The sequence below is a fragment of the Vulpes lagopus genome, chromosome 20, assembly GCF_018345385.1.
Source record: "Vulpes lagopus strain Blue_001 chromosome 20, ASM1834538v1, whole genome shotgun sequence".
NCBI lineage: Eukaryota > Metazoa > Chordata > Mammalia > Carnivora > Canidae > Vulpes > Vulpes lagopus.
Window position 1 is genome coordinate 7,381,432 of NC_054843.1, and position 13,607 is coordinate 7,395,038.

General features: G+C 43.8%; 1 protein-coding gene across 2 annotated transcripts in view; it reads left to right on the plus strand.

Annotated features, from left to right (window-relative positions):
- The window catches only part of KCNJ6 (potassium inwardly rectifying channel subfamily J member 6), a 259,033-nt gene that overhangs the window by 240,886 nt on the left and 4,540 nt on the right, over positions 1-13,607 (plus strand). The gene's annotated exons all lie outside the window — the stretch shown is intronic.

A 13,607-nucleotide genomic window follows, 5' to 3' on the forward strand; every position in this document is an offset into this window, starting at 1 on the left:
TAAGTGAAAATTGGAGGTGGCTGCCAGAGAGGAAAAGGCATCACATCTTCCTACTACAAATCTCAATGCTAAGATTCCTTGCATCAAACTTTTCTGACTTCCTCCACAACGGGTCATGGTTAGCCTGCAAGAAATGAAATATAAGTCAAGGAAAGGAAAAGGGAAAACACAGTGATATATGAACTTCTTTTCATAGGTGACCAGTTCTTTAAAAAAAAAAAAAAAGAATTAAACATTAAGAACCCAAAGTAACAAATCTAGTATGATGTGGCTCTAGAAATGATCATTGCTGGGAAATAACAGGAAATAGGGAAGAAGGTTGATTTTCATCATTTTGTTGGGCTGAGAAAGGTCTCATGCATCCATGGCCTGGGAAGCAGCACAGTGAAATCAGGACGCTCTACTCCAAGAGAAGTCATTTGAAACATGTACCTATTGATGGTTTGGTCAGAAGAAAATGCTGGAAGACTAAAGTGAAATTATGCAGAAAGGAAAATAAATAATTCTCATTTTTGTGCCCCAATCTAAATATTAGCAAGATGACATCTCCCAGAGACCATTGACCAGTTCTGCAGGGTTGACAACTCAAGTGCTGATGGCCACGATGTGTGCCACCAGCATTTCCCAGAGGAAAGGCTGGGCCTCAGAGGTGAGTGGCCTCCCCCATCATTTCTCTGAGGAGGGTTCCAAGAGCTCACCAAGCAGGCAGCAGCTCAAGGAGGTTTGACCGAGGAAGCCCTGCTACTTCTGGGACAACCTTCTGCAGACAGAGCTGTCAGATCTCAGCAATTCTAGCCCCCACCCTCATGGGCAAAGCCCCTTCCCTGTGAGCCCTTTCCTGGCCTTTACCCCCAAACCCTAGCTCTTTCTTGGGGCATTTTAATTCTTGTGAAGAGGTTTGAGAAAAGCAGAGAATGTGTTCAAAGATGCCACTCCTATGGGCTCCACTTCAGCCTGACATCCCCCCCCCAGGACTGTCAGAAGAGGGAGGGTCTGTGGCTGCCTCCACCCAGCTCATCGTGGGCTATTCCAGACTGGAGGGGCCTCCTGGGCAGTCTCAGAACTGTCATAGACAATGAGCCTGGCATCTAACATATGGTGCTGGCCCAGACTTCAGGTCTCAGTTTGAGGTTCAGGAAACACAGGTTATCGCTGGTGGCACAGCTGCTTCCTCCCACTGTATTAACATAAACAAAGCCACAGACCCGCCTCTCTATTTCTACCAGGATGTTAACTGTTTTAAAACAGAGTGCGTCGATAGAAAATTTGAGATTCAGTAAGGCCAACAGGTCAGGAGACAGCTGTCCTTGAAAAGCTCAAGAACACAGGGCACGGCACAGCACAGCAGACCACACGGGGAAGCATGAGGGTTGGTCAGGAGCTGGGATGGGGGGGGGGCAGGGCTGTGGAAAGAGCTTTTATTGTGGTTTCTGTGGGGAGGAAGGAGCGAGGCAGGGTAATCTGAATTACTTCGGTGGACTGTAGGCATAGGAGCCGTCCCTAGCTCTCTGTATACCTGGCCCCGGGGTGGTTAGGACTCTCACCTGCCCTAATCACCTAACCCAGGAATGTGAGTCCTGGACCTGGTTGGGGTGCTGGCTCTAGATTTCTTGATTTGTGTTTGAAAATCACTCTCACAGACAAACCATTTACTATTTATCAGTGGGGGCTGGCCAACCTTGGGGTGGCAGTTCCTCCAGGGTCGACAAGTCCCCAGATGTCAAGACATAGGAACACAGAAGATAAAAGATATGGTAAATACATTAACTCAGAACCAAGATCTTTCTGAAAGAGGCTCAAAGTATTGCTCCCCTGTCCCACCCTACCCCCCTACACAAACACACACACACACACACACACACACACACACACACACGCTCCTCAGCCAAGTCTTGACATTTAATAGGACACTTCCTGAAAGGTCAAAAGACCCCCAGTATCCAAAGAAATGAGCTGAAGAGTAAGCATCCCATCAGCACCTTTACGATATAATAAGGACAACTACAATAGTCTATGCTTAAGAAATGGTGCCATGGGCTGGGAACATATCGAGTACTCTGTACTGTGCTACATACTCATGAAGTATTCCAAGAGTTGGCTTGTCTTCCTCACACTGGGACAGATGTGGGGTTCTATCCCTCCCTTTCCTCTGATCCAGGCACACAACCTAGGCCACTCTTGTGGGAGCCCCGCTGTTAGGACTCGTCTAAATGGATGGCAAACATGCCGTGACCCGGAATCCTGGTACCTGCTGTTCCTGCTCTCAGGCACACTGCTGAACGTCCCCGGCATGCCTGCTGGAACATACCGGCCTCCCTCTGGGAGGAACAGTAAAATGAGATGGCAGAGATTAGCCCAAGGAGGAACACCGTGTGTCTTTCTCCGGTGCCTCCTTGCCTTAAAAGGCAGGGCCAAATAAATGATGAAGGTGCAAGAATATAGTATCAGCCAAGGAGAATACCAAGCTGGAGGTGTGACTACAAAATGATGGACTATTCGTGTCACTCCCATGACACAAAACTAAGTCAAGCCAGGACGTGGACACCTGGTGATGATCTGTGAGCCGAAGGATAAATCAAAGTGAGGGCTTATGTTGCCACACCAAGTTTTCTTTTGTTCTTCAAAGATATTTGATTGTCCTTAAACATCAAAAACCCGTATTGGAAACATCAGTCCTCCTTGGCTACATTTTTCACCCATAAATGGATTGGAATGAGGAACATAGAGATTAGGTGGTATATTTACTTTAAATCAATACTTCAAAACCAGACTTGGACCAGAGCAGGCTCTCATTTCTAACGATATTACACATATGTCTACAAGGCCGGGCTCATTCAGAAGGCTTGCCTCACCCTCTACAAAGCAAACCAAATTTCTTGACAGGTCAGGAAAGATTCCAGATTTGGAGGAAGGATGTAGATTCATTAGTAGAGTCATATGCAGAATTTGCCACAATTTCATTAACTGTTCACGGTTAGTGGAAGAATGAAGACATCCCAACAGATCACAAGAAAGGCCGTAGCTGTGACTAGATTTATGGACATCTTGGGACATTGCTGATGGGAAAACAGGATCAGATTTATGAGAAGGCTCTAGAAAGCGATCCTAAGTGCCTCCCACATGTTTTTGAGCCTCACAGCTGCCGCCAAAGGAGGGACTGTGCTCTACAGTTGCTACATGCAGGGCAGCCTAGGTGGCGATGCCTCAGAATCTGTTGGACAAAAGCTCACTTATGGCATGTGGTTCAGTCAATCCAACATCACCAATGTCCAAACCTTTATAAACATGCAGGATGCAACTACACTTTTCCAAAATTTGCCCAAAATTTCAATGTAAGATCACATTTATTGAACAGCCCATAAGAAGATATCTTTGCTTTCATAAATACATTGTCTCTGTTATATTACCTTTCTGGCACTGGATTTGTGAATCTGACAAGTAAAGATCTTACTTGTTTTTAAAAGTCCACTTTTGGGGCACCTGATTGGCTCAGTCAGTGGAGCGTGCAACTTTTGATCTCAGTGTCATGAGTTTGAGCCCCACATCAAGCATAGAGATTACTTTATAAAAGATAAAAAATATTTTTTTTGCTTTTTTAATATTTTTTTTGCTCGATTGCTTTGGTTAAAAATCTACTAAAGTCTGTTTTTCTAAAGAAAAATGCCTGTTTTCTTACAGTGGCAGGTTCTCACACCTGCTCCTTCTTTTGTCCATCAATTCTCCTCCCCCGTGGGAAGGACATCTTGCAATCTTTCTGGAAATCCCAGGACAGAAAGGAGAATGGGAAGTTTGGTTATTGTTTTACCGGATGTTGTCAACTTTGGGAAGAGTTCCAAACAGGATCAGGGCATTTCCTTATTTTTCCAGTTTTATTGAGATATAACTGACATGCAGGACCTTAGTATAAAGTGACATACATAGGACACCTGGGTGGCTCAGTGGTTGAGTGTCTGCCTTCGGCTCAGAATGTGATCCCGGGGTCTTGGGATCAAGTCCCACATCAGGCTCCTTGTGGGGAGCCTGCTTCTCCTTCTGCCTGTGTCTCTGCCTCTCTTTGTGTGTCTCTCATGAATAAATAAATTAATCTTTTTTAAAAAACATAAATAAAGTGACATACATAAATTGTGGAACGTTTACCAAAGTTTAGTTAACATTCATCATCTCACATAGATTACTCCTCCAAAAAAGAAGAAGAAGAAAGGAAAGGGGGGAGCTTTTTCCCTTGTGATGAGAACCCTTAGGATCCACTTTCTCAACTTTCAACCACTCCTTACAGAGGGGGTAACCGTTGTCATCATGTTAGCATTACATCCTTCATACTTTTTGATCTTGTAACTGCAAGTTTGTACCTTTGGACCACCTTATTCCAGTTCCCCCATGCCCACCCCATCCCCCTGGTAACTGCAGACCTGACCTCTTTTTCCATGACTTGGGTATTTTGTTTTGTTTTCATTCCACACTTAAGTGAGATCACAGGGTAGTTGCCACTCCCAAGGCACTTCCCTGTGACAGGCTACAAACAAGGCAGGGTAGAAATGGGCCCTCTGAGAATGTGGAAAGGACATGACTCCACAGATTAAGCAAACGTGGCTCTGGAGGTGTGAAGTTAACAAACATAGTAAAAACACAGACAACTATGAAAAAGCGATAAACGTGAACTATGTCTAAGCCAGGCCTAAGCTCTACTTAATTTTTAGATATGGTTCCCCAGTCTGTGCCTGCTTCTGAAATTCAGATTCACAAGCCTAAAGGAAGTCAGGAGGAGGGATTTTACATGTTCTGCTCCCTTCCCACATGTAAACCATCCAGTTGCTAAAAAGGGTCGAGTTGTACACATGCATCTTAGAGGCAAAGACAAATCTCAGTTTGGAAACTAAAGATGGCTTAATAGGTGTTGATGACTTTGTACATTTGCCATATCAAATGCACGTCAGTCAACGGTCTCCCCTCAGTGGGCTGCCCTCACAGACACCGAGACAGCGGGCAAAGAGACCTAAGGGACCTGAGGCCAGGAGTACCCACAAGATGTCAAATTTAGCTTTTCTGCATGTGTCTAGTTCTAAATGGGATCTGCCTTAGTCCAGAGCTTGTGTGCGAGTGATACCTGGAAGCTTCAAGACACATGGTGGGTCCCACTAACCTGAAGTGTCCCCCTTCTTTGGGGCCCAGGTACAGGCATCTTTGTCCAGGAGGCTTCCCAGGCAGCCAGCCCCACTGTATTTAGGCTAGTGCTTTCCCTGGGCTGCTTGTCTTAGCCTTGATAACGTGTAGCCTCCACCATCCATTACATTTTCCACAGAGGGCATTCTCTCTCCAACTTCACTCACGCCATTGTAAGAGTTATCAGTGTATGAAATACTGGTTATATTTTGTCATTCTTTCTTATTTCTCTAGTTCCCCCAAATCTTTATTGAGCACTGACCATGCCCCACATTGCACCTAGTTCCAGAAACACAAGCCAGGCACAGTTCCTGCTTGTCACGGCATTTATGTTTTATCAGCAAGAAGTCTCACAGGGGACAGGTGGGGTGTGATGGCAGGTGTGACAGAGAGACCTAACTCAGTGTGGACATCAGGAAGGGCCTGCTGGAGAGGGCTGTACAAGTCAGGCAGGTGAAAGGAGGCCATCAGGCAGGGGAGCAGAGACCCAGAGAGACTGCATAAGAACTTTGGACCTTATGTTAGGAGCAATAGGAAGTCACTAGAGGCTCTAGGCCAGACACAGATATAATCAGATCTGCTTTGTTCCAAGGTCACTCTAGTGTCAGGAGAAGAAAAGAGAGAAGAGAAGAAAGGCTGAAGGCAAAAACTGCTGCTGGAGATGAGGGTGGCGTGGGCCAAGGTGGTGGCCATGGTGATGGGGAGAGAAAGAAGCTGAGACCCAAGATATATTTCAGACGCAGAATCAACTATACGCATCAAGTGATTGGATATCGTTGGTACCATTGACTGGAATCGGGAATCTGGGGCAAGGGGCGGGTTTGGAGGAAAAGGTGATATCCATTGCACATGTGCAGTTAGGGGCAGGGAATGAGACACCCAAGGGAAGCTGGGTGAATGTACGGATTTGGAGATCAGACAGGAGGTTTGGGTTGGAAGTTAGAAAGTCAGCAGCTCATGAAATCATATGAATAAACTAGATCAACCAAGGAAAGGGTGTAGACAGAGGACCTCAGAGCTCCAGAGAAAGGACTGAGAGGCCAAGAGGACTTAGAAGGAGGAGACGGCCAGCAGGGTCAGCTGCAGAGCCAGCCCAATGAGCTTGCCGGTAGTAGGAGCTCCAAGACCACTTCATTCTTAGAAGACCTAACAGCCAAGCAGATGCCTGCTGCAGTTCAGCTCCACCTAAGGTTCTGGTTTTGTGAAGGGCTAGTAGTAGGATGAGATCATCATCTAGGGTTTGCCTCAACTATTTTTAACTCTTGATTGTCCCACAAAGAATGTAGTCAGTGGCTCATGTAAGTTTTAGTCTTCTCAAAAACACAAACTTTTTTTAAATCTTTTTTTTTAAGATTTTTATTTTATTTATTCATGAGAGACACAGAAAGAGAAGCAGGGACTAGAGGGAGAAGCAGGGAGCCCAATGCAGGACCCGATCCCAGGACTGGGATCACGCCCTAAGCCGAAGGCAGACACTCAACTGTGAAGCCACCCAGGTGTCCCTACAAACTTATTTTTAACACCAGAGAGTTAACATGCTGGGACAAGAGCCCATTGGTCCATCAAAATGGCCCATCTGGACACCCTTGACTCATCAGAAAGATCCTAAGTGTCTTACTAAAACTGTATCCCACTCACCCCCCCCCCATCTCTATATTGTCCTAGTTATCAAACTCAAAACCTAAAGATTTTACAAGAATCTTAAAGTCCGTTCAAATAAGATACTTATGTTCAACTATGCAAAGAGTAAGACAATCACGTGAGCCTTATAAACCCTCCAGAGGGCACTCTTAGGATCACAGACTCTGCTTTTTTGTTCCAAGATAAAGGCATTTTCATTATAAATGTCATTTTTTGTTTTATTTGGGAAAGGATAAGTTCTAAGAATTTTAAGCCAACTTTTAAAAACTATGTCCAAGGAGAGATTACAATTTATGGGCGCGACACTCAGATAAGTAGGAATAGAACTGACTTTGTTTCTCTGTGACTGAAATTAACTCTGTTCTTAAGCCCCCTGTTACCTAGTAGAGGAAAAAAAAAAAGCATATATTTGCCAGTTAAAGGTAACTTAGTCACTTCCAGCTTTAAATGTGGTTAATTCAGATCCAAAGTATCCCTCAAAAAGTTCCCCTCTCCCCCGCAAGAACCATCTGTATTGAGGGGGGTTACATACCGTTTTGGCATAGGGGCGTGGGGGAGGGTGGCCCGTGTTCATCCTGCCTGTGTGCTGTCCCCACAAGGTCTTTGGGGTGTCATGTGTGCCCACCAAGCTCCTGGATTAGAAGGTGCTGGGTGCCTCTCCCCACCAGTCCTGCCACTGCCTCCATGCGATCCACACACACTCCCGCGTGCACACTCGAGGGCACACACACTTGCACGCACACAAGGGTAGCTCGTGGAAGCACAAAAACGCATGTGGATACACACTAATATACGTGCACCGTACGCTCACATGCACGTGTACCCACACATACACTCACTCTGGGGCCAGCCCCAGGCCACCGACAAGACACACCTCATTTAAATGGTTGACGATTTTTTTTAAAGGATGACAAAAGCAAATCCTAAAAGGAAATAAAATACAGAAACAAATGAACCTAACGAGACATAAATGATATCGCCACAGAGAAGAAAGAATGCGTCCAAGTACCTTTTGAACACAGTACTTTGATTATACCACCTCTAGGGGGAATGTTCTGAGATGAAATAGAAGGGCAAAGAAACTTTTAATTTTACCTCACAAGTTTGTGCTTGATAGTGTCAGCACCTGTGGGGTTCTTTTAAAAGATGATTTATACGGATCGTAAGAGGTACTGTACTACTACCATCATTCTCCTTCCTTCCAGAAGAAAATCAGATGACTTTAAAAGGAAAGTGAGTTTTATAGGAGGATGTTTATAAGAGGGTCCTTCTTGCTGGCTTGTAGCCAGCCACCTTCTCGTGGCATCCTGGCCTGGCCTTTTTCGTGCGTGTATGCAGGAGAGAAAGCTCTCTGGTGTCTCTTCCTCTTGGAAGGACAACAATCCTATTGAATTAGGGCTCCACGCTTACAACTTCATTTAGCCTTATTTATATCCCTAAAGTCCAAATACGGTCACATTTCAGCGTTAGGGCTTCAACGTATGAGCTTTAGGGGCACACAGTTCAGTCCATAACACCACGTCATCTAGGAAAGTTACTTAAACTTTCTTTGCCCTACGTTGCTCCCATGTGAGATTAGACCTCATAACAAGGCTGCTGCACGGAGTGAATGGTTGATGCATTCCATGCCTGACGATAAACACTCAACAAATAGCGTTTATTATTTAATTCAATACTTAATTTGTGAATTTTATCAACTACTTTGCTGAGAGTAGGAGTACTCACATAGGATGTCTTCTTTTAGACATTAAGAAAATGCACATTTCAATTCATTTTTCCATAACTGGAGGCGAACCTCACTGGCCCTCCAATATTTGGGTAGCGGAAGCGGTACAACTGTTTGTTGAAGGGGCTTTAAACCTGAGTGTAAGGCAGGACTCACTGTAATTTAAATAATCAGCAGTTGGCTGAACCGACTGAATTAAAATTTTTATTACACTATGGCAGCAATTACACTATACTGCTTCTTTTTTGACACTGAGCTTGGTAAATCACCAACATTTTTCTCCCACACAAACACTCATAAACGTAAGTGCAGAACACTTTATTACTGTGCTAATTCAGTGCAGTTCTTACTGAGAATAGCAAGGAGTAAAGAGAAGCATCCCATCATTTCGCCAGTATCTGAAATAAAAAGGCAGAGTATCTACAGACAATTCTTTGTTTCTGAATATTGACAATATGTATTGATTGATTTTGCAGTATTCAAAAGTGGTGATGATGGTTTATATCCATCTCATTTTATTGGAATCATGTTCTCCAGGCAGTTTTGATGCATTATCTATCTACAGAGTGAATACATCTGGCTTTATGCAGGGGGCTCTCTCTTGAGGATGGTTTTCATCATATTGGTATTCCGCTCAAAACATTTCCCATCATAATTTGCTGCTGTGAATCTAAAAATAGGGCTTTGCCTGTTAAATCCTCATCTTGCCGGGCCTGACCCTATGTTTGCTCAGTTGCTATGACAGATTCCTTAGCTGTGCTGCAGTCTGGTTTCCTGGTTTCTAAATGAACCAGGCTTTGCTTCCACCACCAATAACATGCGCTCCCTCCCCTCCGCTCCTTACTCTTCCATAGTCTTACTCAAGGAGTGAAATGGCCACCAAAAAGATGGCCCATGTCTAATCACTTCCCTGCAGATTAGACTCGTAGAAGATTAACCAGAGATCCAAACAGAGAAGCTCTCAGTGGAGAAATTATGAAATGAAAGAATTTTTAAAAGATACACACACACACACACACACACACACACACACACGCACACACACAGCCTTGGGCTTATGGAAATAATTTAGACTAGACAACCCTGGCTATGAAAATCAAGCATCGCCTTCCCAAGCATAAAGTCAAAGGCAGGGGCACCTGGGTGGCTCAGTGGTTGAGAGTCTGCCTTTGGTTCAGATCATGATCCTGGGGTCCTTGGATCGAGTTCTGCATCGGGCTCCCCGTGGGGAGCCTGCTTCTCCTTCTGCCTGTGTCTCTGTCTCTCTCTGTGCATCTCTCATGAATAAATAAATCTTTAAAAAATAAAAAATAAAATAAATACAGTCAAAGGCATGCCTGGACCTGAGAACACTCGAGAAGACCTCTTCCTCCCCTAGTCCCATCTTGCCTCATGCCATCTTGCAGTGACATCTGCACCTTTCAGCGTCTTCTCATTTCTTTTGAGACTGTGAGGACAGATTGCCTAGGGATGTAATTTGGACCAATCTCACCAGAGGTGTGTCTATTTTCTTAGATTTTTCAAAAAACCAATCTTTGCCTTTATAGATCCTCTCTTATTTTTTCATGTTTTCTATTTTATTAATTTACACATGATCTTTATTGCCTATTTCCCATGGGTTCATCCTATTGTTGCTTTTAATTTTTTTCTTTGAGTAGAGCTGACATACGATGTTATGTTACAGGTGTGCAATATAGTGATGCAGCATCTCTATACCCTGTTGTTCCTTTTCTACTTTAAGTTGGATACTCTGCACTTCATTGTCAGACTTCCTTCTTTTCTAATATAAGAATTTAGACCTATACATTTTTCTCACTTTCCATGTATCCCATAATTATGACATTTAGAATTTCAGTATCATTCAGTACCAAGTCTTACTGAATTTCAATAGGGCTTCTTCCTTGACGGACACTGTTTAGAAATGTGATTGTATTTTATGGTAGTTTCTAAGATTCCTCTTTTTGTTTTCTGTCTTGTGCATGTAAAGCTTGGGACTTGTATCAACTCATGCACAGGATTCTCTTCCCAGTTCTGTCCTCTGCAGGATTCCCCACCCTTTTCAGCTCCCAGAACCCCACTGCTCAGTCTTCTGTCCAGAAAGACAGGATTTCTCTCTGGAATGCTAACCCCTTGTGCTCTGCATGGTTGCACACACTCAGGTCACTCGCAGAGTAAAGCAGTGAGAAATGAGAAAAACACCACCACAAACTCTTTGTCCACACTCCCTTTTCCCAGTCCTCTGGCTAGAAAGATTTTTCCACAGGTTTTTGGTGCCTATACCACACTGTATGCAGAGCAGTTCCCGATGGGGCAGCATGGAAGGCTGGGGAACCTAACGGGGACTCCTCACTCTCATCCTGTGGCTCAGAGGGACACCTTGTCCCAGCGCTCTGGTCAGAAGGACAGGGTTTCTCCACCAGATTTTGTTGTCAGTACCTGCTGCCCAGTTCTGTGCCAGGGCTACTCTCAGATGATGCCAGACGATGAAAAAGGAAAAAGGGAAACGGGAAAAACAAGAAATGTACCCCCTAAGAAGTCAATCTTCATGTTTGGTACCCCCTCCTTCTTCCTGCTGTATTAGACTTCCCAGAGTCTTTGGGTGGAAGGTTTTGTCTAGAGAAGTTACTTGTTTGTATCCAGCAGGAGAGAAAAGCTGTCCTCACTCCATTTTTACCAGAACCAGAAGTGCCATCCCTTACTTTTTTAGTGGAACTTACTTTTGATTGAAATTATGAGTTTTGGGGATCCCTGGGTGGCGCAGCGGTTTGGCGCCTGCCTTTGGCCCAGGGCACGATCCTGGAGACCCGGGATCGAATCCCACGTCGGGCTCCCGGTGAATGGAGCCTGCTTCTCCCTCTGCCTGTGTCTCTGCCTCTCTCTCTCTCTCTGTGTGACTATCATAAATAAATAAAAATTAAAAAAAAAGAAATTATGAATTTTGTAATTTTCCAGCAACTAGTTTGTATTTTAGCTGGGGGTCCTTCACAAATAGACTGGTATAATGCTGGAAGCAGACCCCTCCCATTTTCCTTTCTAAGGACTCACAAACCATCTTTCGAGTTAATAATACATCTCAGACATTTCCAATCAACAAAATTTCTGAATTAAGCTGCTTCACTAGTTTCCTTGAGTTGAGTCTTTTCACTTGACAATCAGTATTTATTGGGAAGCTACAGTGCTGAAGGTCTGTGGTAAATGTTAGGAACCTGAAAATAAACAAGACCAATGAGCCCCAGCGCGATCACAACTCAACAAGGGAAACAGACACTTAGGAGGTAATTTCAAATGATGGGATAAGGTGCCACTGGAGTGTTGAGGGGACCTTGAGCTCAACAGTTCCAGCTAAGGACTGGTCAGTCTCAGAGTGCTCCAGAAAGGACATGATAAATTAGTTAGATCTTCCAAGATGAGCAGGATCCCACCAGGGGAAGGATACTCAAAAGTACAAATGCAAATGGCAAGACAGCCAGTATGCCCAGAGAGTAGAGGAAGCCCAGAACCCGAGATGAGATTTCTTCACATTTTGCTCTTCACCAAAGGAAGCATCTCTTATTTTAAATAATAAAAAAATTTTTAAAAAAATCAAACAATCCCATTAAAATGATACTATGGAAAGATATTTTACTATCTCTACAGATTCAGTAAGTGAATTTTCTAGGGCTGCCATAACAAAGTATCACAATGAGGGCTTGAACAACAGACATGTATTGTCTCTTGGACATCCTCTTGGCTGTATCCAGTGTTGTTTCTTGATACCAGTATCCCAAGTTTCAGATTCTTTCTTCAGCCAACTCTAGTATGATGTTAAATGTCCATTTAGATTTTAATTTTAATAATTGTGGGTTTTATTTCTGGTTGTTTTTTGGTTATTTATATAGCCAGAACTGAAGATCTAGGTGGATTTTATTTTATTTGTTCATCTCTGTTTTCTAGTCTCTTTACAATAAACATGTACTTCCTTTATGAAAAAAGGTTATTCAAGTTATATTTTATCACCTTTTCCCTTTGACTTCCTATGTATTCCTCCTTCTGAGCCCACATGTCCCAGCTATCACCTGTCTTCCCTCATCATTCCCAAACACAGATTAAGAGTTGGTTCAGGAGCGAAACGCTGGCTGAGAAATAAAAGCAAGACAGTGCTCTTTTCTTTCCAGTACCTAGAAGTTCTGCAATATTTATTTCAGAGGCATAGAGGGGAGCTTTTATAGGTCAGCCAGGGAGACGCTGTAGAGGTTAGCATTTGGTTTGGGGATAAAGAAGAAGAGCATAGGGCTAGAGCGAGGGCTATGCTGACTCTGCCCCTGACAGCTGAATGGAATAAATCGCTTACATCCCTGGCACCCCAGTTTCTTCTTCTAGTCATGAGGAGCAGATGCGATGCTCTGAGAACATTCCATAATTCTGAATCCCTCTGTGTAAACGCCCACGTGTGTCCTCTTCTTCCCATTCTACCTACATTCAGCACAAAGCAGTTGCCTGATACACCTTATTGGCTGTCCCCATGAATGACATCCTGACTGCCTGGCTGTTTTCTTGAATGAATGAACAGTGGCCACAGTATGACTTTTGTGAGCCTTAGATAGTTTTACCTCTGTGGACCCCAAAAATGGTTTAATTATATTACATTTTACAATATAATTAGTATGAAGATGACTATATTAGCATTTTTCTTCTACCTAAAAGTTTGTCTTTTTTTTTCTTCTGATTTTAAAGAACTTTCATGGGTCCTTGAAAGCACTGTGGGCCCTAGGCCCTGGATCTGCCTTGCTAATGGGGAAGTCATCCCTGCAGGAACTACTGAATAGATGCCTTCAACATATGAGACGTTTCGCAAGAGAGCCCTTTGAGCAGTGCACCAATGCATTCTCTAGATTTTATGCCAATCCCAGTTACCTAGTTCTCTTCTCTAAGGACATGAGTGGAGTTCCTCCTCATTCTGTCATTTCATATTAAAATAAAGCTGCTCCTGATTCCTGGGCTCCAGTAGCTCATTTGGCATTTCTGTGCAAATTAGCAAGGGGCTTCTTAACTTTAAGAAGAAGGGGGAAAGCATTTAAAGTATTATATCATTGCACAGTCT